This window comes from Kryptolebias marmoratus, linkage group LG9 (assembly GCF_001649575.2).
Source record: "Kryptolebias marmoratus isolate JLee-2015 linkage group LG9, ASM164957v2, whole genome shotgun sequence".
NCBI classification, from domain to species: domain Eukaryota; kingdom Metazoa; phylum Chordata; class Actinopteri; order Cyprinodontiformes; family Rivulidae; genus Kryptolebias; species Kryptolebias marmoratus.
This window is the reverse complement of record NC_051438.1, coordinates 19268157-19295773: the sequence shown is the minus strand read 5'-3', so window position 1 is coordinate 19295773 and position 27617 is coordinate 19268157. Positions and strand designations below refer to the sequence as shown.

At 39.0% G+C, this 27617-nt stretch overlaps 1 protein-coding gene across 1 annotated transcript in view; it reads right to left on the bottom strand.

Annotated features, from left to right (window-relative positions):
- mid2 (midline 2) overlaps window positions 1–20995 on the bottom strand; it is a 149956-nt gene extending 128961 nt beyond the window's left edge. Inside the window, exon 1 of the mRNA XM_017434339.3 lies at window positions 20733–20995. The gene's annotated coding sequence lies outside the window, so the exon portion shown is untranslated. The remainder of the gene's footprint in view (window positions 1–20732) is intronic.
- Between the last annotated feature and the right edge of the window lie 6622 nt (window positions 20996–27617).

Here is a 27617-nt window from a genome sequence, read left to right as displayed (position 1 = left end):
GGACAGTGAATGAGAAGAGCACTAGAAATAAACATGTAAAAAATATAGGAGAAAAACACATGAGACAGGGAAAGGAGACAGAGAAAAAAGAGAGGAGAGGAGAGATTATCTTCTCTGTGGATAGGAAGGCTAATCCCAAACATGGAAAGATTAAAAGCATGACACAAAATACACATTTATAAGGTAGAGCCTTCAGCTAAGGAACTGTGTTTAAAAGGATTGCAAGCACACAAAAACACACACTGATTTGTGTCCTTGCAAAGCATGAGGCACCCCCCAACCCCTCCATCGGAATTCACATAACATTCCTATTTTTAATGTCCTGCAAAATGAAAAAACACATTTGCAAAATTCCCACAGCTCTTCTTGCCTCGTTTAACAACAATTTAAAGGATTTATAGCAATTACGATGTTACCAGATGAGTTTTTACAGTTATAAAAACAAATTAATGTTAAGGCATTATACTTTTAGAGTCAAATTCAAAACAAAAACTATGCATGTCCTTACACAAACACACAGCCCACCCTCCCCACGGAACATGCAAATATGTTCTCCAATTGTCCCAATTCCATCCACAGCAAACTCTTGTTTGTTTGTTCTGTTTTGTGTATAAAAAAAAAAACCTGAGTGAGAGAAGCAAAAAGATTTCTTGGGAATTATAAATATATATCCATAGTGCCATCTAGTGTCCCCTATAAAACACACACAAACACAGATGAGATTCCAGCTGTGATTGAACGTGTTAGATTAAATAAAGCCAACTTAATGTTGCTGTCTATTTAACCTCTTTAAATATTTTCTTATATTTTCCAATGACAAAAAATGGATTTGCTGAAATTTTACCAAAATCTGTCAAAAACAAAAACGTCTGAATAGGAGGCTTGTAAAACCATTAAAGAAAAAGAACTTGAATGTGTCAGAAATAACTTTGAATAGGAAGAGCCATTAGATATCTAACTACTGCTTGGCGGTGACTAACACATTAACATAAATAATTAAGGACATATAACTAAAATGATCCAATATGCCCTCAATTATTAATCAGATCATAAACTCATTAAATCTGTGATCATAGCTTTTCATTAAATCTGTGAGTCCTAATAATAATTTACACAGATAATTTATTCTCATTTGCCGTGCGGGTCGATTAAATATTTTAAGGCTGTCTGGTTGAAATGTAATCCTCGTTAGAGATGAAAAAAATTGATGGCTCTGTACTAGCTGCATTTGTAAACACTAACTGCTATAAATTTCAAAATGGCATTGGTTAAATTAGAAAATAAATGGCCTTGTATCAACCACAAACTGACTGTTGTATGTTTATGATCTTCTGCTGACTGAATTTATTACATGTACTGCAGAATTTTAATAGAATTGCTCACTGATATGCTCTAAGTAAAACATTGAAAGGTTAGGAAAAAAATGTATTTTTCATTCTGTGGAAAGGTAATGAGCAATTACGTGTTGTAGATAGTTCTTTGAACTAGGGATGGGCATTTTAAGCAAAAACATGTCCTTTCTAAATTTGTCAGTCCCATTTCAGGTATAAAAACGTGTGCTACTGCTAATACTGCTAGCCGGGGATCTTTATATTACTCAATTCTCACTGGTCCAATGGAACAACATGGAGGGCGATGCACATTTTCTGTCAGTAAAGCTGAGCTTATCTGTGACCATATTGTCTACTTTATAATCCTTTCAAAATAAACTCCAGTGGCAGAAACAGATGCTCAGGGTTTTTTAAATACATTTTTTTCTTTTTCTGAGAGGGGAATTTAATAATAGTTGGTGCAAATACTATTTTATGAACCTTTACATTCACATCAATTTTAAACTGCACCATTATTTTGGCAGTTATATAATATTTATAATAATAGTAAGCTGCCCAGGCTACAGCAAAAGTGTTACAGCTAGCTGCTGCTGCTATTTGTGCTTGTATATAACTATAAAATTCCATGTAAATAATCACGCAATGTGAAGCTGGCAGTGTTATGAAGGTTATAGAATAGGTTTATAGACTAGGAATCACATGAACGACTATGAAAGTTTTGGGTTTGGAGATGCTTTGAGATAGCAATCCACTTTGATCTTGGCTCTGCTTGGTTTAGCCATTAGCTTGTTAATCAACTCAGAATTAAACTCTATTTCAACAAATTGAGCTCATTCAAAGAACTATCTGCAACAGCCAAGTCAATATTTGTTCATAACCTTTCCACAAAACTTCACTTCAAAAATCTGAATTATTGTTTTAATATACACAGAATAAGTTCCTGAAAAGTAAAAGCATAAAAAGTAAAGAATTTTTCTCTGAGCTTACAGGCTTATACAAACATACAGCATGCAAGGGGGCAATGCTGTATGTTCAGGTTTAAATGTAAAAACTAAACATCTGTAGTGGTGAAAAATGTTCAGTCCTGACAGAGCAGAGAAACTGGTAAGCTCCAACATTTCCTGCTCACTGCAGGATGGAATATCAGTGCAGGGGGGTTTTGCTGTTACTATTGAAATTCAATATCCTCTGCATGGCAGGAGCTGTGTTCTGAAAAACCCATTACAAAAACCCAGAAGAAAAGCTGCAGTTTTGCATGTAGATTTGTGCATGCATACAGTCTGTCCCACACTGTCCCTTTCTCTCCAGCTGCAGACACGAGTGTTGTTTCAGGACTTCTGTGCATTTTTCTCCATCTGTTCCATCTCTTGTTTTTTTCCTCCAGGCTGTTTCCCTCTCCGGTGTGTATTCCACTCTTTTCCATCACACACTCCAGGATTTAAATGAGTTTACGGATGACTGTTTTCAGCTAAATTAAATGCTCGTTGCAAAGACTATCTTCAGCTTGGATGCATTTTTAGTTATCATATTGTAACCTCTAATTAAAGACTTTATTTTGATTGTTGCTTGTAACGACGTTTGGCCTTGAATAAACACCAATCACCCACAAAACACTGCAGCCACTCACATGCAGTAAAAAGATGAATCGCCTTATTACAGTGCAATGTTCTGCTGGAAAACCCGACTTTTGTGAAAATGATTGTTTTCATACATTTTGATATAAATTAAAGGGCCTAGCATTCCTTGAAGGAATGTATTTAACTAGCCACCTTTTACGTTAGCCTTTAAATTTAATTTCATTTTATGTTGAGACATGATGGAACTATAGACGCTTTGGTCAAATCCCAAAAATAATGTTATGTGCAATCATGTCATTTCAAACAATTAGTTAGCACTCAACGTATGTGCTGGGGATAACACTCAGCTATTTTCACACCATGCTTTAGTTCAATATCTGTAAATTTGACTAAGTTACAACCATTTTTGTGTTGGCTGAGGTCAATTAGATGTGGCAGTCACCTTGAATTGGGTTGACTACAAAAGTTAATCAGCTTAAGATATAAATCCAGTGACTTTGAGAGTTTCATTAAAATCCATTCAGTGGCTCATGAGATGTTTTGCTGACAGGCTTGACTTCAATAATTAATGCCAAAGTTTTAAGCAAAGATGTTATGCAATAAGTAGTGGCCAAAGTGTGAGTTGAGGATGACTCTCAGCTAAAAACACACCAAATAACTGGAGACGTGGCTCTGTTATAGTCACTTTTGTGTTTCGGGGGGTGAGGGGGTGGCTGTGGCAACCATTTTGAATCAGGTTAACCACAAAAGTTAATCAGTTGTAGATGTACATTCATTGATTACCTTCAGTGAGTTTTGCCTTTTAGTAGTGGGTGATAGTTATAGAATATTTTACTTGCGAAACCAACCAATAACCTTCTATGTTCAATGTACAGATGGACATCCTAGAAGAAACCATTCATATCAGGATATAATTATTTTAGCATAAAATGAATACAATTAGCAACTTCACACTCATTTGTTCAAATTTTATAGATTCAAATCAACAAAATATTTCAAACATCCTAAAAGAAAACTGGATACATTTGCTGTAGAACAAAACACAAGATAAATTAATGCTTTTTGCAAAATGACAATTATTGAGTAAATTATTTGATTTCATTTAACAACTTATTCATTACAGTGATACCCTTTCACTATTTTTAAATGTAGAGCTTGAGTATAATTGTCTCTTAGCAGGGTGGAACTCAAAATGGGTCACTAACAAATTTTCAGACAGTGAGAGGGAAAAATAAACACTAAGATTTGATTCTCTACGGTAAAAAAAAACCCACAATCCACTCCCATTTGATGGCTGATTTTTTTTGTCTTGCTCCAAGCCATTTTTCTATTTCTCCTTGTTTGGTTTCCTAGAGAATCTTGAAAGAGATTTCAAAAGTGCCATTAATTATTTGAACCTCCCTTGTCAGCTAAATTCAGCCTGAGAGAGAAAAAAGGCCTCTATCTCGGTAAAAGTAACCTCATTCAAAAATAATAAAAAAAAAGAAACTCATTCGGGGAGAACAGAATCAGAATATTCCATCAAAATGTTATGAGCTGAGAGAGACTGAACAGCTTTGAGCTACTAGAGAAGAAGCAAACTGTGAGAGAAATCTGTTTTTATCTATTCTGGATGATTGACCTTGATATGTACTAAAACGTCAGACTTTTACAAGCCACACTTTATCATTTCATCACAAGACAGGCACAATGGAATTTTTAGATGAAACCACAAATTTACACATTAGAAGATTTGTCAAGGCCTTATGTAAATGATTTCAAAATGTAAAAGCTAATTTTTGGGTCATGATTTTATATACTGTACATAATTGGAAAATGGTTTGATTAACATAAAATATGAGTTCAAGGAGAACAGTCTAATGAAACAAAATTACCTTCTCTCCTTAACTAGAGGTTATGTAATGTGTATACTTATCTGAGATTTGTAAATATCAATTTAAATTAAGTAACAGCTTGGAAAGTTTACAATCTCTCTTTTTTCTATCTACGTTTGGGTTATTACTGAACTTTCAAAAGAAAAAAAAGAGCTGTACCTCTGATGACCTCATTCCTAATCCTGTCCATCCTTGTCCTTCCCAAGGAGAACCTCAACATCTTCAGCTCTGCCACTTCCTGTTCTGTCTCCTGTCTTTTTGTCTCCAAACCAAACAACATGGCTGCTCTCACCACTGTCTTGAAAATCTTTCCTTTGACCTTTGCTGCCACCTTTTTGTCACAAATCACTCCTGAATCTTTTCTCCATCCACTCCATCCTGCCTGGACTCTCTTCTTCACCTCTTTACCACACTCCCTGTTTTCCTGAACGTTCACCCTAAGTAATTTAAGTCCTGCACCTTTGTGACCTCTGACCTCCTTGCAGCCTCTCCGTTCCACCTGCCTCCCTCTCATTCACACACAGGTACTCTGACTCGCTAGGGCTGACTTTCATCCTTCGTCTTTCAAGTGTATACCTCCACCTCTCAAAGTTCTCTTCCACCTGTTCCCTGTTCTCACAACAGATCACGATGTCATCTGCAAACATCGTAGTCCACGGGGATTCCTGCCTGACCTCATCTGTTAGTCTGTCCATCACCAGAGCAAACAAGAAGGGGCTCAGAGACGATCCTTGATGCAGTCCCACCTCCACACTGAAGCTATCTGACACTCCTACAGCACACCTCACCACTGTCCTGCTGTCCTCATACATGTCCTGTACCAGTCTAACATACATCTCTGCAACTCCAGATTTCCTCAAACAACACCACAGCTCCTCCCTCGGCACCCTGTGGTATGCTTTTTCTAAATCCACAAAGACACAATGAAGCTCTGTACTTCTCCATCAGCAGTTTCTCACATAAACTATTGAAGAATATTCACTGATTTGTTCAAGTTAGAACAAGCCAAAAACAAGCAAAGAAGTAGTTTAAAGTTAAAATTAGCAAAACTGATTGTTCTTTATTATTTTCCAGCTGATTAGCATTTTTGCATGTTCACAGAGAAATCAAAACCATCCCTAACAACTCCCAGAGAGTGATCAAACTGCACACACACTGATTCTGGATGACCAGTGGAGAACAGAATTGTTCTGACAACGGCGCATCTTATAGCAAAATCCTCATTTTCAGTGTCAAATACAGCCCCATTAGTCAGTGAGAGAGCAGAAAGATCAAACTGCCTCTGGCCCACAATTTCTATGTAAAGCAGCAAAGATCTAATTACAAGGCAGAAGAAGTCCTGATGGTGTATACCAGGCTCCACTTAGAGGCACACTCAAGATCCCCTGGGAAAGATAAGAGAAACTCAGCCCTCCTACGTCCACTTCTCATTAAAACACAGTCACTGGAGCTGACAGCCTGATGTTAGAACAGTGGAATCACTTCCAAACCTGCTGATGCTGCTCTGTTTATGCAGCATTTGCTGTACATCTCCAAGAGTGCTTGGATCAGAGTTGTGTCTGACCAATTAAAGATGTTATGATGATAAATTTTGCACAGCAACTTTTTATGGCTAAGCATTAAGCACTGTTATTGCCAATCATTGTTACTTTTTCGATGAATTTATTTTAGTTTAAGACATTGTCAGGTTTTGTTTTGGCGGTGTGTCCCTTTTTGTATTTAGTATTTTGTTTCTAGTTTCTTTTGTTTTTTGTTTAATATCTTTGTTGTTTTCCTGTTTGTTGCCCGTTCATGTCATCATTCTCCACCTCTCCTCAGTCAGCTCTTGTTTACCTGCCACGCCCATCTCCACCTGCCCGCAATTGTAATCACTCAACTGTGCCCACTTCCCATAATCATCATCTGCTTTAAAACCTGGTCATTTTCTCCACTTCCCCGCTGGTTTATTGTCTATTGTCTCTCGTCTCTGGTTGTCTTGTTGCCTTGTTGCCTTGTCGCCTCGCCTTTGCGTTTTGGTATACATTTTGGATTTTTGCTGCCACGCCAGCCTTTTGTTTTTGATTGTTTATTTAGGAATACATTTTTGTTTATTTAAGATGAGTCTGCGCTCTGGGTTCACCACCTTCTCCACCCCACCATGACAGACATAAGATTTTTATTTGTCATTATGTTTCTAGAACATAACAAAATTGCAGTGTTACTCTCAGTATAACTAAATAAGTAAAATAATAAAGCACATATCTGTTGCAGAAGTCTCAATTAGTCCTTAAGGTGCAGCGAATGGTTGCGAGTGTGACTGCAGGGGGGCAGAGGGGACGGAAGGAGAGATGGATTTCACAGCTCTTGGGAAAAAGCTGTTCCTTAGCCGTGCGGTTGTGGTCTTTACGTCCCTGTACCGTTTCCCAGACGGCGGCGGTACCAACAGTTTGTGTCCTGGATGGGTGGGATCAGCAGTAATACGACTGGCCTTCCTTCGCAGTCTGCCAGCGTTTATTAAGTCCAGGTTCATTAAGTGACCTCCGACAATCCACTGGGCAGTTTTCAGCACTCGGTCCAAGTCCTTTTTGTCCTGGACTGTGCAGATGCTGCACCACACGGTCAGTTTAGTGTTTGTGATCAGATTTCATAGATAAGTGATTTTGTAGAGCCTCTTATTCAACAAGAATCTCGTTTGCATAGCCCATGCACATTATCTGAAGTGGCTTTACACAAAACTGAAAAGAAAACCTTTAAACTGATGTGTTCTTTTGTCTTGATTTAAATTATGTGTTGAAAAATATGCACACAAGACACATTGTTGCAGAAAAAAAAAATCACAAGCAGTTTATCTAGCTAACATCAGCAAAGGTTAAACAGTTTTTTTTTCCAAATCAGGGATGCAGTACTTTTATTTGACCAACTAATTCATAACTAAACTTTTTTTCAATTATAGCGTTCAAACCTTGAAAATAACGTTATACACAATCTCATATAATACTGTGAGATCTCACACTCAGATTACGTGTTGTGAATAACTCTCAGCTGCTACCACATCAAATTTAAGCTCATTGTCTGTAAAACTGATGTTTGATATAGTCCATAGTGGTATATAGTATAGTTGTGGTAGCCATCTTAAATTAGATTTAATCCAAAAGGTAATCAGGTGTAGATGTACATCTAATGATTATTTGTTAAAAGCTTTATTATAATCTGTCTGGTAGTTCATGAGATATTTTGCTAACAGACAGACATTTTGCCATTAACTCCAAATAGTTAATGGCAAAATATAAGCAATGTTCCAGGGGTATCAATTATCGCTCAGAACGTGTTGGAGATCAGTCTAAGATGCTCCCACACAAACGTTTAAGTCAATATCTGCAGCATTAACTGTGTTGCAGCCATTTTTTTTAAGGTCAGTTGGCTGTGGCAGTCAACTTGAATCAAGCTGACTCCAAAAGTTAATTAGCTGTAGATGTACTTCCAGTGATCACTTTCTGCAAGTTTCATTAAATTTCGTCCAGTGGTTCACGAGATGTTTTGCTAACAGACAGACGCAAACACAAAGCAAACAGCCTTTCATCAAGCTGCTCAGGTTTCTCTGTTCAAAAATGAACTTGCATAGGGGGACATTATGTTGTCACAAAGGCCGAGGTGCTGTCATCAAATTCTAACATAAAGGTCCTAATTTACGATCTGAAACCATTCGTACTCTGTCATCATCGCTGTTGTTTCATATCTCAGTCAGCACATATGAAGAACAGGCAGACAGCCACATTCACGGGAGGTGGTGATGGTGGTCGTGGGTGGGTAGGTGGTGTGTGTGTGTGTGTGTGTGTGTGTGTGTGTGGGGGGGGGGGTCATGGGGCTTTCTTGATAAACAAACACAAACGCACAGGCAGAATAAAAGCATTTTTCTTAAATCTTAGCTCACATCCTACACACACACAGCTGCAGAATACTGTGGGATGATGATGGTGGTGGTGTGACGGGGTTGGGGGTGGGGAGCTGGCTTTTTTCCCATGATGCTATGCCTGCACGGGGTTGTGTGAGCTCTGTCTTTGTTGGGCTTTTCTAAGAGCTTGTTTCCTCTCCCGTCAGTTGGGGAATTCGATCGTGGGATCTGAAAATGCCATGATGCAACAATCAGTCTCTATTTACTGTGGGAGAAAGCAAGAGGTGGAGGAGGACAGCAGGACCGCTGGAGCCGAACATTTTTAGTTCATTTTTAGGATCAAACTTAATGCACTTTATGGAAATACTGAGTTCAGCACATCCAAAACTTTTCTTTACAAAAGTTGAGATTTTCTTTTGCATAAAACATAAATTCCTATGACAACTTATTCTTGATCAAAAGGTCAAAACTCTGAGGCTGAAAGTGCTCATAAATATAAAAGTAAAACGCTGACAAGTGACGCCTTAGTTAAAAAAAAGAAAAAAGAAATCTGATTTGATCCCAGAGGTCAGCTTTAAATCCCTCACCGCTCTGAGATTTAGCCTGGAAATATGAAAAAAATCACATAAGTCCAGGAAAGTACAGTGCATTGACCTCTATTTTAAAGGAACAGTTCAGACCTTTTAAAGTGGGGCTCTGTGGAAAGGTTATGAACATCTATTATATTGTTTATTATAGACAGCTCTTTTAACATCCTCTTAAACTTCAACAACTACAGCCAACTGACCTTAGAAAACACAAAAAATAGTTATAATTTAGTTAGTTTTATAGAGATGAGATGAGACATGAGATCACATCTGACATGGTAGCAGCTGAGTCATTCTCAACACATACTCCAAGTGCTACTCATTGTGCGAGCAGCCATGGCAAATTACTCACAATATATAAACAAAACTAGTATGGTATTTCATTAAAACACAATAATTAGTCATAAAATGTTTTTGCAAGTTAAAAAAATAACCATGATTTATGATACTGGCCAAACATAATGTACCAAGTTTCTTTATGTCCCTAAATAAAACGGTAAAATTAAAAAGTAGCAAATATGGAAAGTGAAATTAGAGTTCTACTGAATGTTTTAGTACCTATAATTACTGCAACTGATGGTGGTATACAAGGCTACACATTAAGTTTAAATACCAGAAAGAGATGGCACACAACATCCGACTCTATTAATTTCCTCAGCAAGATAGTATGGGCTGCAGTGGCTCGGTGGTTTGAGCCCAGGTTGCGGCAGGAAGGGCATCCGGCGTAAAACAATTGCCAAATCGTTCGTGCGAGTTCGCTCGCTGTGGCGACCCCTAAAGAAGGGAGCAGCCGAAAGAACTTATTTACTATCTTTAAAGATAGTTGTTTAAATAAGGACAAGTGATCACTCACCCAATCTGACAGCTGAACTGGCTCGTAATGAGGTTATGTAATTAGTAGGGGATAGTGGAAAAGTGGTGATGACCTTTTAATTTAATCCCACACTTGTGACACACATTTTCTTGTCTCTGTAAACCTAATAATTAACATTCTCGTCAACACGGCGGAGGACACAAAACAGATAATCTGGCTGGAAACGGGCAGCGCTGAATGGGAAATGCATATAAGGCATGCTAGGGAGATGATTAGAAGCTACAAAGGGGAGATTTAGATCATGTTTGTAGGAAGGGTGCTTGTGTATGTGTGTCACATAAATCCAAACGAGAGCGCCACAATAAGTGGCGAACAGGGAGGAGGAGGAAGGAGGCAGAAGGAGGAGATGAAAGAGGAATCGAGGATGGATATGCATGCCTATTCGTAGAGAGCCTTACATTTCAGTCTGGCAGCAGAGGTCAGCGAGACAGAGGTTCTGAATAAGATTTTACAGTGAATTTGATAAAGATGCAAAAACCCCGTGACCCACACCCTCTACAGCGTCTCTAAGTAATAAATGATGACAGCGGATGACAAAAAGTCTCTGTCTTATTCAATTCAATTCCCAATCAAGCTACTCTGACTTACTCACTCTCTATAGAATAAAACCGATTTTCTGCTGCTCCTGTATAGAATACTGCTGTTAAACAGAAAAGGAATTAGTCTCAAGAGTTTTAAATAAGTGTTTTTAACATACTTAATGATGTGCTGATGATGACATCAAAAAGTGGTACTAACAAAGTTTAGGTTTATTCAGCCTGGCAATAAAAAAAAAGGTTTGCTTCACATGAAAAAATTATACAAAATGTTTCTTTAGAACAACATTTATGGTCGATTTGCATAAAGTAAACAGACAGGAACATGCAAAACCTTTACCAATGGGAAATGTGTAACTACTACATGTCATTATATTCGGATTAGTGATATAATATTTTTGGGCATTTATTTTTGTTCACCATCATAGTACCCTATTGTTATCACCAAGACAAACAGGCAACATGCATAAAGTCAATAAAATTGGGAAAGATCAAGTGTAAAATTTCTTGCTAATTTAAGAAAATTAAGGAAATGAATTAACTTGATAAATATTACCACAATGATAGGTTGGATCATCTCAACATGTTTCTGTCTTCAGCAGTTTAAGGAGGCTTCAGGAAGCAGGTTTACTGTGACCATTTAAAGGTCACATTTACAAGAAAAAAAGAACAAAACAAAACAAAGCAAAAAAACAAATGGATCTTATCTGCTTCTGAAATTTGTCTTTGTTTAGATGAACCAACAGAAACATACGTGGACCTCCATCCATTTTTTGCCACTTACTTGTGGTTGGGTTGCAGAGGTTCAGAAGGGAAACCCAGACATCCCTTTTCCTAGAGACACTCTTCAACTCCTCCTGGGAGATCCAAAGGTTTTTCCAGGGCAAAGATACACAATCCCTCCAGCAAAATCTGGGTCTGTCCTAGTCTGTCAGTAGGGAGGCATCCTACTCAGTTGCACAGAAGAACCTCAGCTGACTCCTTTTGATGCGGAAAAGCAGTGACTCTAATCTGGATGATGAAGCTCCTTAACTTACCTCTAAGGCTGAGCCTGGCCACCATACTGAAAAAAACAACAACATTTCTGTGGCTTGTATCCTGGATCTCAATCTTTCTGTCACGATCCATACCTCATGACCATAGGTAAAGATGGAAACATAGATGGACCAGGAAATCAAGAGCTTCACCTTTCAGCTCAACGTCTTCTTCACCACCACAGATGGACAATATCATCAATATTACAAATGAGGGTCAACCTGTTGATCCATCTTCAGCTCCAGAACAAGACTCCCACACACTTGGACTCTAGTTGAAGCAGATACTCATTCCCAACCCAGAGGGTCCATTGTACCTTATTCCAGTCTAGAAATATGGCCTCAGACTTAGAGCAGCTGACTCTCATCCTAGCTGGTTCACACTTTGCTACGAACGGCCCCAGTGCTTGTTCAAGTTCATGGCCCCAAAAAGCCAACAGAACCACATCATCTGCAAAAGGCAGAGACGAGACTCTAAGGTTCCCAAACCTGACACCCTCCTTTTCTCATCTGCCTGGGGATCCAGTCTATGAACACCACAAACATGATCGGAGGCAAGGGACCGCCCTGGTGGAGTCCAACCTGTACTGGGTACAAGCTCGACTTTGTGCCGAGAATGCAGACACAGCTCTCACTGTAGTTATACAGGGACTACATAGCCCTTACAAGCAACACTGGTACTGCTTACTCCAGCAGCACCCCACTCATAATGCCTCAGGAAACACTGTCATAAGCATTCTCCAGATTCATGAAACTCATGTAAATTCCCATGACCCTTTTAGCAACCCCACAAGGATTGATTGTCTGGTACGCTGTTCCATTACCAGGATGAAGGCCACACTGCTTCTCCTAGATTTGAGATTTCACAATTGGACAGCATTAAAAAAAATTAGGCTGTTCCGAAACTCTTGAATTATGTTCAAGTTAAACACATGTTTGCCTGATGTCAACAAAACAACACTGACAACCTTGAAAGTGGTTTTAATCAAGCAAAAACACATCTCATTTACTATTAACAGCACCGGCACAGACACTGTAGTACACGAGAGGCTTAGAAGTTATAACTCGTCTTCCAAAACGTAGAGTCAAGAGCCTGAAGTATAAAATTATGAATGTCAAAATAATTAAAACTGATCCACTAAATATTGAGACAGATGTTACAGTTCCACATCATTGCTAATGAGCTTTTAAATTGCTTAGCCATACTGCAGATGCAACCTACATGCTGACAAAGTGTTATTACCAGGAGTGTGATACTCAGTTTACAGTTTCACATACACACTCTCATTCCGCATAGCCAATATTTCACACTGTGATAAATTCACAAGTGATGACGTTGCACGGTTACACAGCACATGGAAACAGAGACAGAGCAGAACTGCACAGCAAAATCAAAGTTTTCAGATCAATCAGGAGGAAAGTGATAAACATCTCCAGCAGGTTTACTCATTTTTACAGACTGATACTAGAATTGTGTGGATGTGTGTTGAACGAGTACTAGAACTTGCACAGGCTTCATCACAGCAGATAATATCAATCAAAGCTGTCCTCAAAAGTTAAAAAGTTCTGTTTAAAATTATCATAACGTCGTTTTATTGTAGGATAAGGTAATATTTCTCCATGAAGCTTCAAACAACTTTAATGCATTCCTAAATCCTTCTGAGTTTATAGTATGGCAGCAGTTTTCCTCCAGTGACTATTTAGATGAATAATGATTATTTCAAGATTTATGCTGTTAAAATTCCCATTATCACTGAACATCTTTGCCCCTGTATGATACTTACATTATGCACAGCTGTCCCCTTCATCCTTTAAATGGAGGACATGTTGCTTTTGTCAATATCACACAATTTTCCTTCACTTAAACACTCCAGAGGATTTGTATGGCAACATAACAAACTTTGACTTTTTATTTACAAACCCAGAGAGAAGATGTAAAATAGTAAGGATTAATGTTTTTACAGAGTTGGATGTTAACAAGGACTTAGCCAAAGAAATAAATGCTCAATTTTCAGACAACAGCAAAATCTGTGAGATTATGAGATGATTAAAGAGAAAGGAAAGGAGGATTTGGGATTTTTTTTCTTCTAATCTTTTGTTTGTGTTGAGTTACTGAATCATTCAAAACTTTATCGAAAGGAAAATTGCAATAAAGTGAAAAATAGCTAAAATGAGGCTGTTAGAAGCCTGACATGTAACCTAGAAGCAACAATGTCTGTTTTACCAGTGAGCCAAATCTCACAGATCAAATTGAGGCTGTCAGAATAAAAGAACGTCAAGAAGAGCAGCTTCCAAAATTAGCACACAATTGAGGAAACGGGTGACAAAACAAAATAAAATCAATGTGATGAAGCTGCTTCATAAAACTTTGATTTGATTATTTAAGAAAAAAAAGAAACATTAACTGGTGTAGCAAAGCTGGAACATGAACTACTTGCATCACAGTGCATAATAAAAATAAGCGGCACCCTCTTTCCTGTTGTCATTTCAGATATTGCTTATTATTATACACATTATTTGAAACAGATTTATTAATAGTGACTCAGTGCCTTTTGGCCCAATCTTACAATATCAAAGACACCTAGAAAAAAGAGTGAAGAGTTGCCTTAAAGTTAAAATTACTACTATTTAAGGCTGCCTTGTTATGTTTGACCAAATATGATGTGTAGCATCATAACAAACATAGTGTTTTTGTAGTACACCATAAGAAAGATGAGAACACAACTAGTGATAGTGCTGAGGCATGTTAAGCAGGGGTACGGTACACCTATGTCATGGTTCAATATGTATCTCTGTATGAGGGTCACAGTTCGGTACAGTTTAGTACAATAGGGTAAATAAAAACATGCCAAACACTATTATTGTTGTTTATTTTTTTTGACAAGCAAGCCTTAATTACCATGGGTACTAATACAGTTGTGTTAGCCACACACGTATGCATAGTGTTTATAGATCTCACTCTGAAATTTAACGTATTTTCATATAGATGCATTCACACCTTATATTCTACAGTAAATAAATAATGCACCAAGTATCAGTGACCACTTAGCACGGCATAGCCAAACACGTCCCTGGTTTTGCTTCCCTTTTCAAGGAGGGGGAGGATGTGTATTTGTGTGTGTGTGTGTTTGAGTCTAACTGCAGGCACATGTGCATGAAGGGCATAAAGGACGGAGCGATCTCCCAAAGGAGGGATTTATTTGAAGAGAGCCTGATACGACGCTGGCTTGATCTTGCCCCTTCATTCTTCTGGGGCAGGTTGCAAATGCCTATGTGTGCGTATGTGTGTGTGTGTGTGGTTGTGTGTGGTGGGTGGGNGGGGATGGGGGGGTGGTATTGTTTAGCATTAGGTTTTGAAGATCTTTGAATACGACTGTGTGCCCACCAGCAGCTCACAACGATAATCTGACTGACAGCTTGGTCCAGCTTTCAGCCAAGAGGCAGCCCACGAGCAAGGTCCAAATACCTGACTGCTCGAGAGTCTTATCTGCCATGAGATGACAGCGGAGAGGCTGCTCTCTCAACACTTCGCCCAGGCAAATGCTGAACCGCCTGTCGCTGTCCGCCTCTTGTTTGTCAGCACAACACTGTGAGACCTACGCTTCTCCAGATTCAACTGCATATGACAGCTTGACAGACTGTCACAGTTATTAACCAAAAGGCAGCGGATTGATGCTGTCATCGTGCTTTTCTGTAAACATTTTGAAGCAGCACCTTTGAACCTTAAAGTCAAATGTATACCCTTCGTTTTTATTCACTGTGTTTTTACATTAGTCTCAGTTTAAGGATAGAATAACCATATAAAAAAAGCTGTGATAAAGAAAGCAGCTTAACTTGAAACTTGCTCCAAGCACTAACTCCCTGATGTTCTCCTCTTTCTAAATCTAATAACAGCACTAATAAGATAAAACCACAAGAAACTCTTGCAACATCAGTAAAACACCCCCACAAGCCATCTGTCTTGCTTCCTCCTCACCCAGGGTCAAACTGTGAGCTTATTTGGCTAAGATGCCCACTCTTAGATAGGTGGAAATTTCCTTTAAGCCATCCAAAACAGCTTGAACTTGAAGATCCTCATAATTAAATATTAAATCCCTGATGAGCGGCGAGATAAGCTAGTGTGATGTCGACTGGAGGCTACAATGTGTTGCTGCCACTGAGCTGGCAAAAAGGCAAGGGTGTGTCAGCGTGTCATGGTTTGGGTCTTTGTTATATTTTTTAATTATCTTTTTTTGTTGGTTTATTGAGTTTTGTTACAAGTTTTAGCTTTCGTTCTGTTTTTATGGTCATGCTACTATATATATGTACTACATACTAAATGTCCTTTGTAGTCCTTGTTTCCAGTTTCTGTCACACCACCTGTATTCTGTTAGTTATCAGAATAGCTGCTGTCACTCCGTAATAATATACTTCCTGCTATTCCTCTGTTCTTTGTCAGACCATTTTCTAATCTCCATGCAGCTTTCTGTTTGCTACTTTACTTGCGTCGTAGTTTCCTCCACTGACTGCACCTTTGTTTACTGAGCTTGCTAAAGGAATATAGGGAAGGAGGAATCAGTAAACAGACATAAATCACACAAATGATTAAGGAGAAACCCATTACCCTGCCAAACCTTAAATTGAATCTTTAAAAGACAAACTAAATGGTAACATGAGACATTAAGCATTAAGTCACAAGGAAACTGTGGTGTCTTGTCTACACAATTAGATGGATAAAATGAATGATGCAGCGAAGCTAGATGGGATAAGGCGCTCTTCAAAAGATTAAAAGCTACTTGGTATGCAGCTAGAAAGGTTCAGTTTTCAAAAACTAAAAATGCAGGGGCCAATAGAGAAGATAGCTAACATTTAACAGCTTATTAATATCCATCCATCCATTTTCTACACTTGCTTGCTCCTATTCAGGGTTGCTGGGAGCTGGGGCCTATTTCTAGTAGTCATTAGCTGAGAGGCCTTTGACAGGTCACCTGTCCATTACAGGTCCACACAGATAAACAAGGCAGACAACCATTCATGCTCACACTCACAACAATGGACAGTTTAGATTTTTCAGCTAAGCCAACATGCATGTTTTTCTTTGAATTGTGGGAGGAAGGAACCGGAGAAAACCCTTGCATGCATGAGGAGAATAGCTTATTAATAGATATTCGCAAGTTTCCGTTTTTGCAGGGATTCAATATCTGAATAATCTCTGACTAACTGTAACCAGATATTTGTGCCAATATTATTATCAACCTTTTCAGAGTAATGAAAATGTGTTATCTAACTTCTTATAGCATTGGTCCAAATTTATAGAATGAATAAAAAAAGATACCCATGACATGCCAATGACAGAGCCTTCTATAATATTGACTGTTAAAAACCAGGAATACGTGAAGACACCAAAATTCTTTTTATTTACCTTAATTATTTTACACATTTTGTTTTTAACTTTTTACAAGGCTAGCACTGTCAAAACCATGATTAAATTATGTGTTTATTTCAGTTTATTCACTGATTGCTGGTAGAATTACTCCAAAGGTTAATGATGAATTGAAATTTTTACCCCAAAAATGAGCATGATTCCTGTTTTATATATAACTTAATAAAAAAAAATCTACCTAAAAGGATGTTTACAGTTTCTGAATGCACTTGACAAGAATGTGTAACCAAACCCAATAAATATGCCACATGTATTTTTAAATGGCTGGGATTTTTTTAAAATGATTTTTTTTTGTTGTTCTTGTTTTATGGGAAGCAGGAGTTAGCTAGATGTTGGTCAAACTAAAAATATGAAATAGGATATCACCATATGCTTGTGAAAACTGTGATTTTGGATAACGAAGATTAAATTCAAAAGTATATAAGATACTTGTTAGTCAGAGTCCAGTAGTTAGATAATGTTTTAAAAAATCTTGTAAGGTTACAAGCATTCAAAGTGTAAGAGCAATAGTGTCATGAACCCAGAGCGCAGACTCATTGCTTTAAATAAAAAGAAAGTAATTTCTTTAAAAGAAAACAAAGCCTGATGTGGCAGCAAAACTAAACATAACCAAAATCCAAGATTGAGACACAAGACAAGAGGGACAACCAGACAGCGCATGCAGCGACAACGGACCAGCGAGGAAGTGGAGGAGATGACCGGGTTTTAAAGACAGGAGGTAATTAGGGGAAGTGGGCACAGGTGAGATGATTACAAAACTTGGGACAGGTGTAGATGGGCGTGGCAGGCAGATAAGAGATAGACTGAGGAGAAGTGAATGATGACAGAGGCACAGGGAACAAGACAAAACGTGAAGACAATAATAAACCCAAACCAGAATCAAACACTAAATACAAAAAGAAACACACGGTAGAACCAAATCCTGACAAATAGACTGAAAAGAAAAAAGAATACAAAAGTTTGTGATCACGTTTGTTTCTTTTCTTCTTTCTTCTCCACAGGAAGCTAAAGACCATCCCAACCACCAAAATAACTTGTCAGGCCCCCTGCTGTTTAAAAGGGCCCCATGAAAACATGTCTAAGAAGCAGATTCTTCAAGAAACATGTTATTTAGAATGAAACTGGCTTAAGTTAAAAAATAAAAACATTTTCATGAGGGATGTCTGTTCTGCCTGAATAATACGAGGATGAAGTGACCAACTTGTTTAGAGATACACTCTCAAAAAGCAAAAACTATGGTCAACAGTGAGCAAAAAATCAGTTTGATTCCTGTTATCCTCAGAGTATGTGATGGTACTAAATTGAAAAGAAATGATTGTAATTTTGTATTATTATGATTTGGTTATTAAATTTTAACCAAGGGTTCACTTACAAAGGCTGTAAAGTTGCACTGTAGGAAGGGTTAGTGGCCTCCCTTTTTTATCAAAAGAGAGGGCAGCGTGGAGAATCCAGTGAAGTTAACAAGCTTTCAGAGACGATGAATTAATAAATTAACTTGTTTCAGAAAGAAAAAAATAAACAATACTGGATTTATCCCCCAGCAGTGGTTTAAAATATCGAAATATAATAATATATGTATCAGGTATCACAATAATGTATCCAAATATTAGTTTTAAAATGTTTCTAAAGCCAGTATCTCACTGTGTTGCGACTGTTGAAGACTAATTGGAGGCTCAAAACTGCAGAAATATGTGTGTGCATGGCTTGGAAAACCGCATTCTACGTCATACACATTATTTCTTTGCTCACCTCCACCCAAACTGTACCCAACGTGACCCACCTTGTTACCCAGCTTGGCAGTCAATAAATCTATGATGAAATCTACTGAAGTGCATATTTAAAATAGACAGGCAGATTTTAACTGGTTTCATTAGAATTATGAATTATGAACATCCAGGGTTGTAATCTCTGATGTTTCCTGTCATAAGGAGAGCTCAAAACACAGTTCAAGCACTCTAGAATTGCAGAAACTAAATTGAGAAGGGTTCGAGACATGTTAGATACACCTGTGATGACTTTGTGACTATTTTGAGAAAATATTGTTTTTTTTGTTTGTTTGTTTCAAAATTGAGACAACATGACTGTGACCCTCTGCAATTCACCCAAGAAAATTGAGAACCTAAGGAACATTTTGAGACATTTTGCATTCCCTTGCAAATTTCATTTGCCAGCTTGTCTCTAACAGTAGACACTAGCTTAAAGTCCTCGATGCTTCTGTGGTTTTCTGCAAACAACACAACAAAAACACAAAAAGAGCTGCCATCATTCGATTTGATTGAGAAGGGAGTTCCACACCAGCACAGACACACAAAGCCGAACAGGTACGCTACTGAACTATTCTGGGAAGTCATTGCTGCTGCTGCAATGATTTCCAATCCTCTATCCAACCGTCTGTCACAACTGTAATCTTCCCAGCACGCAGACACTGACACTCTTTCCTCCCTACTGAATAAAAGCCACTGCTCTTGTCATCATTATAATGTCTCAATAATTATCATCCGAGGGAGCGGCGGGAGTTGCGTGAGGGAGACTGAAAATAAGAGAAAGGCATAGATAGAATGAAAAAGCAGGCAGCACCCTGTAGATGCTTGATGAATGAGGGTGTCAGCTGGATTCACCCAACTAGCAGCCTTGTCTCTGAGAGTGTCAACCCCCTCCTCATGCACTGAGACCTGCCTCATTAAGCACTTTGATCATTCACTAACAAGGGAGCAAAAATAGAGTGGGTCCATAAATCATGTTTTTATAAGGCCAACACCATTTTACTAAACATAACATCATATTCCACTCCAGCCAGATCAGCCAGATTGTCACACTCTGGGGTTTGTCGTTGGTTTAGTTAACAAATAATTGAAATGAGTGAAGAAGAGAAGCAGCACTTTTTGCCACTGGACTCCACTTTCCTGCCTTTGCATTGTTTGGAAAGGATGCATTATTGATGAGGAGCTGAAATTTTACGCTCTGCTTTCCAGAGGCCAAGTCATTTTTGTCTCCACTGTCACCACCGGCACCGTCTCAACAATTCTAACTCCGACAAACTGATGCCACAGCCCCCATGGGGTCTGTGGACTCCTGTTCCATCTATCAGTGACATTTACGATCACACCGGGCCCTCTCCTCTGCTGTACAGTGATGTTTAAAAATGTAACATCCATTTATAACTTTGACAGAGTCTCTTTGTGGGAGTCGGCTCAGGTTAAACCCTCAGCATCAAAACACTGATGAGTGCTGGACAAGGAAGAAAAACACTCAAAATAAGACTAAAGTAGTTTGTTTCATTCTTGAAAAGCACCAAATTTGTACATTTATTTATTTATTTATTGGCAATAAATGGGTTACTTTTAAATGTAAAATGTGCAACACCAAATTAGACATGTGTAAACGCACATCTGCTGTTTTGGAATGAGTCGAGCATTGTTCTGATGCTGCACGTTTCAGAAGATCTTTGTGCACAAGTATCACAGTGATCTGCCTGATAACTCTGTTCTGCTGCACACTGTTACAAACTAATCGATCATTCAGTCACCTCGGCTCCTACTGCGCCCGTTCCTCCATGGATCCCCTCTCACCACCACCACCACACACACACACACACACACACACACAGGAAAAGAAGGACAGCCTACCTCGGTTCGGTTCTGGATGTCGACTTGTAGAAGAAGCTGGCAGGACCGAGGAGGCGCTCGCTGCTGTGGAGACAACAGTTCAGGAGCCGAGAAGTTTTGGACGAGGCAGTGACACACGCGCGCGCGCGCGCGCACACAGACTGTGGAGTGTGCTATGACAACGCCCCAAAACAACAACAAAAAAACGCTGATCTTGTTGATTTGGATCATTGACGCCTCTCCAGGATGTTGCTTTCCAACTCAGCTGTGCGCAAAAACGGCGCCCTCCCTCTCTCTCCCTCCTGACTGACGTGGTCCCCAAACCAAACGCTCCCCCAGGACACGTGACCAACCCACGGCAGGGGCGTGGAGGAGGAGGAGGGGGGGGGGGATTTCTATTTCTCTACCCCCCACAACGGCGGCAGCTGGGATCGGTTTCACCGCTGCTCCAGTGCCCGAACCCGAGCCGCGCGCATCCATCCTCCTCCTCCTCCTCCCATCATCCCCTGTGGCCTCACGGTGTCGCTGTCCTTTGCATTTAGCTTCAAACGTATGTTTTATAAGCTTCCTGCACAAAAAAAGCGTGCTCCAACAGTCGGTTGATTGACAGCCTGTCGTAATTAGTAGTGAGATAGTGTTTTCAGCATCATAGCACTGGCAGGTATAATTCACGGCCAGAGGAACTTTTGTTATGGTGGAAATTAATTGTCATTATTAAAGGGATAGTCTGGTGATATTTGAAGTGATGTTCTATCAAATAGTTATCAGTAGTTATTACCCTACCAGCCATGACATCAGTTATAGAGCAAGGAGAGTTTGGAGAAACAGGAAAAAGTCTTCCTCCAGTCTTCCTCCAGGCTAAGTTAATTGCCAAACCGGCCCACGTTTTGTAGCTTTTCAGCCTCATAAATAAGTCTTTCTCAGCAATACATTAGCTCATCTTAAACTTCTGCACTTTTGCATGACTCTGTTTGTTCTGTTTGTTGCTGTTTTCTCAACTGGACATCTGTCTTTAAGCACAAATGTCAAGATCCTGAGACTGCTGAATGTATCAGTCCACCTGGTTAGTGTGACTGGTCCAACGTTAATAAAATGGATGAAGCAGCTGCGCCAATTCCTGATGTTTAAAATTAAAGGCAAAATAACCATTTTTGGGGAACCGCTAGTTAGTATTTTAGGAGCCAGCATCTGCACACTGAGGACATGGGAATGTACTTTTGGTATAAATGTCCTGCCTGCACCTTCCCTACTCGCTGACAGTCTATCACACTGTCACAGTGTAGCATGAGACTTTTCTCAAAGCCTCAAATAACTAATTGAAACTACACATATTTTTAAAATGCACATTTGAACACAGCAGCAAGGTGAGAACTACGTGAATCATCCAAAATCAAGACCTAAAACAACAACAACAACAAAAATCATCTGATGTCTGTTTTCATTTATTTTTTGTCAAAAAATAGTCTAATTTGTTTAGATGGAGAGACAAGACTTTAAAAACATTATTGCAGCCAGCCACTAAGGGGTGTTTGCACTTTGTGGCTTCAACTTCCAGCTTCCAGCCCAGTCTCTAGTTAGACTACATCTCGATGGTCCGGTGAATCCAAAAACGTGCTTAACTCCTGGCAGACTGACACATTCAGCAGCGTCAGGAAACTGACATCCGTACCAACATGGATGTTAATAGATTCCAAAAATAGTGACAAATAAAACAAAGTTTGTCATGCAAAAGTGTGCAGCCCAGTGGTTCATGAGCTATTTTGATAACAGACAGACAAACAAACACAGACATAAGCAGATACAGTTAATTTTTTAAAAGGGCTTCTTTTTGACAGTGGGTGATAATTATAAAGATGATTTTTTTCCTCTTTTTTAACTTGTAGGCCAAAAATAATAAATTTGTTAAAAGTCTTTTTAAAAACTTAGGCAAAAAAGTTGCTTAGCTAACCAGCAGAGATGGTTATAAAGTTGTATGGCTGTCTGCAGATTACTTATTTTTCTGGCAGTGACTCAAAACAAAGAAACAAAAATAATTCTAGCATTTCAGTATTTTTGTCACTCTTTTCGCATCAAAATAAATTACATTTCTTCAAAATTAAGATGGAAGAAACTAATTTTGTCAGGCCTGCTGGTGAACTGATGTTGATGAGTACAGTGGATGAGTCAAAGATTCATCAGCTGAATTAGCCTCAGACAGCTTTTAAATGCAAATGTCGTAGTCGCCTAATTGTGGCAGAACTGCACGGATTGTTGCCAACTTAATTAGTTCCTCTGTGACAGGTTGGCTGCTCTGTTAGGAAAAACAGGACAACTTAATGCTGAGGGGAGAGCTGATAGGGGGTCTTTGTGCTTTTGTCAGTCCTGCTCTAAAATCCACCCCCTTCCTCTTCCACAGACGGTGTCCTTCGGCATTTCCCTAACACAGATCATTATTGATTGGCTTTCCTCATGGAGCGAATGTGCCATGTTCAGTGCATCTCACCCCTGACATGCATTTTCAACCTATTGCCAGATCGATCTCCATTAGGCCTGTCAATGTTCACCCCGTAATGGGTTCAAATAGTATTTTAAAAAAAGGGATACAGAAACCCTTTCTGTTTTTGAATATTTACTTCTGATCTACAAAATGGTGCCACTCGGTAACGGAGGCGATGAGAGCATGCTGGGATTTCTTGCCACCTCACCTTTCTCTGTATGCAGGAAGGTGCTAAACCGGGACTCCAGGGCTCAATGTGTCCACAGGACTGAATGTCTAAGAAGGAAGGTGGGACTCCGAGGTGGCGTGTGAAGACTGCTAATCCTGTTGGGGACATGCAACCGCGAGTCGAGTGAATTTCATCTTAAGGTATAAGTCTCATCACGACACAGTAAGAGATGCGTCTGAACTGGAGATTGCCTTTTGTTTTAAGATGGATGTTACGTCATCTGATGTGGTTGTCATTTACAACTCATACTCCAAGTGCTGCTCATTATGCAAGCTCTATACATTAAACTTTCCCATTAACTGCTGAGGTCAACCCTGTTTGTTAGCAAAATATCTCACGAACCACTTGACAGATGTTAACGAATGTTTCACAAAAGTTGTACCAAAAAAAGGAAAAAAAATATATCCAGAAATAGCTGAAATAGCTTGTTTATTAGAGGTTTCTCTGTGTTTAGGGCTGAAACTGGTATCTTTCAGATTGTCAATTTTGAAGCTTCATTCTTCTCAAGATGTGTTACAAAATGAAGACAGATTTTAGAAAAATGTGTTTGTCCTTGTAACTATAACCTACCAATGCAGCATAAAACAGTTATCCTTCTCTAAATAAAAGCTCGGCCCTCTCCACACCGAAACCCTTAAGAAATCGATAAAAAAGTATTTAGCAGCGTGTGCAGATAAGTTCGAAATTGCGTTATCTCTTACAAAGCTTCTCTAATTTGCATAGAGATTAGCCCAAAACATATTGTTAATCATTACAGTCCTTATGAATATTTAATTGATCCTGGATAACTGAGGATGGAGGCAGGAAGTAATAATTGATGAAGCTGGGTGCAGATGGGACAATGTAAGATTGTTAATTAAATTTGGACTGACTGAAATGACCCATTTCTGAAGTTGTTTGGAGTCCACACAAGTTAAAAGTTTCCAAGGAATCAAACTCGTGTTGAAGCCAAATGCTGATCAGCTCAAACTAAGAAAACTAGAAAACTAAGCCTCAAACAGTTGCTGTGCAAAAAATCTGCAAGTCGGATCTTACAAACCCTTAAACCATTTATGGCAGAAGACAATGATGGTCACACTTGTGAATTGATATGTTTCTACAGTGTACATGACTGGAGATATGACAAGTTAAAAAGACCCCTTAGTGTTCGGAAGAGAATATTTTGAGCTAAAACGGAAGTCTATGGGAGCTTGGCTGTGTACTCTCTGCACTCTGAGGGGTTTTGAGAAAAAACTTTAAGTCCTATAGCAGTAAAAAACACACTGACTAAACACATTCCTACGTTTTGATGTATAATTTGTACCAAAAATAAATAAATCTGTAGGATTAAGAAGAGTTTGGTTGCAGAAGTTTTGAAATTTTTAGACATTTCACAAATTAGAATGTGTATACTCAACTGTCAATTACCATTCCAGGAACAGATTTCCCTCCAAAATATTAAACTGATTATGGAAAAAAAAAAGTAAAATATATCAAAGTCCAACAAATATTAATGTTTTATTTCAAAGTTGTGCAGTGAGATACAGGACAGTCTGTTAGCACTAACTAACTAACTAACTAACCAACCAACAATTTACTCATTCTGCAATTTTTATTACTTTGTAAAAAACAAACACACACCACCTTACAATTAAAAAAAGCCCTTACTCCATATTGATTTTTTTCATTATCGTGTATGCAACAATATCTTGCACAATAGAATCCAAGAAGCGGATTATGCTGCTTTTTCCACATTATGTAACTGTGTCTGTGCCTAATCTCGCCACTCCAACTGCACATGTTTTGGCATTTCAAGTTTTAAACACATCCCTTTTGTTGAGCAGCTCTGAGGATTTGCCTGTTTGTTCTCTGGCTGTCTGTTGTGTCTGAGGATCAGCGCTGATATAAGTAGCTGCCAGCTGCTGCCTTTCGGTGCAGTTGGTTGTCTCAGACTGTGAGCCAGACACGAATAAACTCCTTAAAACTGCGCTGGTTCACGAATGCCTGAAATAAAAGAGATCGGCCTGCAGGTGGTTTATGTGCAGAACAGTTGCACCGTTTGGACTGTTCCTTTTTGTATTTAGGCCTCACAAAACGTCTGCTGATGAAAACTTTTTTGCACACCTTGACTCAGCACAATTTATGTTCAAATAGGGCTTTTGACATCATACAAATTATACAAATTTTTTATTGTGTGCTTCATTTAAAATTTCTGAGTCTTACATCCAAAGGTTTGTACATTTTTTTGTAAAATAAAAGGAAAATTTCAATAAAATGTCAGTTTTTTATATACAATATTTAAATAATAATAAAAAAAATCCCCAACACAATAAGCTAAAAGTTTTCCTAACAAGTAAGCACACTACCGATACATTCTCTGTAATTGCTACAGATTTGGGTCAGATTGTGCGTCACGCTGATTGGCACAGACATTTATGCAAATCTAAAGAGAAGCCCAAATTCAAAAGTTAGCAATATGGATTGAGTGATAACAAATGTTATCAGAGGGATGAAGCTTTATCATTGGGGAAAAGTTTGCATGCTTTCACTGTTCCTATAAGCCTGCGACGTCTCAGACAGGAATTTGGATGTCTGGGCATCTATCAGATATGAAGCGAGGTAGATAAAGATGTTTGGCAGAGCTGAGAAGATCTGGTGGCTGCTGGCTTTTAGAGGGAAACAAATTGTTAGCTCTTATCTGTTTTAGGACAAAAATAATATTAATAAAATCAAGGAAAGACAGAATTTATAAGATGTAGTCACTGCTGAGCTGGGAACTTGTGGTACATAAACAACTTTCCCAAGTTTGTCACGTTTAAGAGTGATTTTAAAACTGATGAAACTGAAATTAAAGTACCTTTCTGCCGCCTCACATGGGCAGGATGAGATTTCATCTCGCCGTAGAAGCCTGAGGGCTCGTCTTCTGTCACCGTGGAGCTCCGCTGAGTATCCAGGCATCTGTTCCTGCCAGCCCAGGAGGCACAGCTAGATTAGAAAACCTGCGGGGGACCGCCATTATCTTGGGGTCCTGTCTCGAGTCCTGCTTGGCAGCAGCCCACAACACAGTGCTGCCGTCCTGAAATTGAACTGAGAAGGATTTAATGGGTTTAGAGGCTTTTGCTCTCAGTGTGACAGAATCAGATAAAAGGGAAAATGTGAGGAAGTTGCGACAGACAGAAGGTTTGACTGCAGATGGAGTTTGAATGGAGAGAGAAGGATGGAAACAGCTGTGACAAGCAATAAAAGAGCTTTTCCTGATTGTGACTGTGTCACTGTCACTTATGGTTGTCAAATTTATGGCTGCAGGAGGCATTAGTGATTCCTTCTCCCTAAATATATACAAAGCAATTGTAATAATATGTGTGGTATTTCATTTCTGTGCTCAGAATCTGAGATTTCTGCCTGTTCTGATGTGTTTTTGTCCATTTTAGTTTTAGCTCTAGCTAAAATTAGTTCATACTTTAACCTGTTATGGTCCGGCTCTTAAACCATAACAAATGAAGGGAAGCAACCCAAAGATAACTTAAAAGGGAATTTATTTAACAAAAAAAAACCATAACTGGTTGGGGAAGAAAGGGAGAAAGGGGAGAGAGTGGCAGGGAGACAAAAAGAATGAGCTTCCTAGTCAGAGGAAGTGGTGCATCTTATGGTGGATCTGACGTCATCTGGAGACACTGGCCAGCTGCCTCCACTTCCAATCAGCACCAATTAAGGAGTCCAAAACATGGAGGTTAGAGACCCAGAGAAAAAGGCCTTGGGCCGTAACAANCTGAAATGGCGAAGTCACAACAGGAAGTAAAGCCATTACTTGATCACCTGAAAGAAAAACACGATGTTCAGCTTTCTTATCATACAAACGCTTCATTTTTTCCTGTGCAGATGATAACTTCTGTTTTGCCAACTGAGTAGCAGTAAAGAGTCTCTGCTTAAACCCATTAACATAATTCAACAGGTTTTGTGGTGGTTCCGCATCCTGGCACTCATCTCTCAAAACTTTTAACGGACCACGCACAGTATGACCAAACACCAATTCGTTAGGGCTAAAGCCCGTACTCTCTTGTGTTACTTCTCTTGCTGCAAGCAACAACCAAGGTAGACCATCCTCCCAATCAGCAGTCATCTGAACACAATAAGCACGGAGCAAAGATTTTAATGTTTGATGAAATCGTTCCAGCGCTCCTTGGCTCTGCGCATGGTATGCTGTAGACTGGTTATGCTTAAT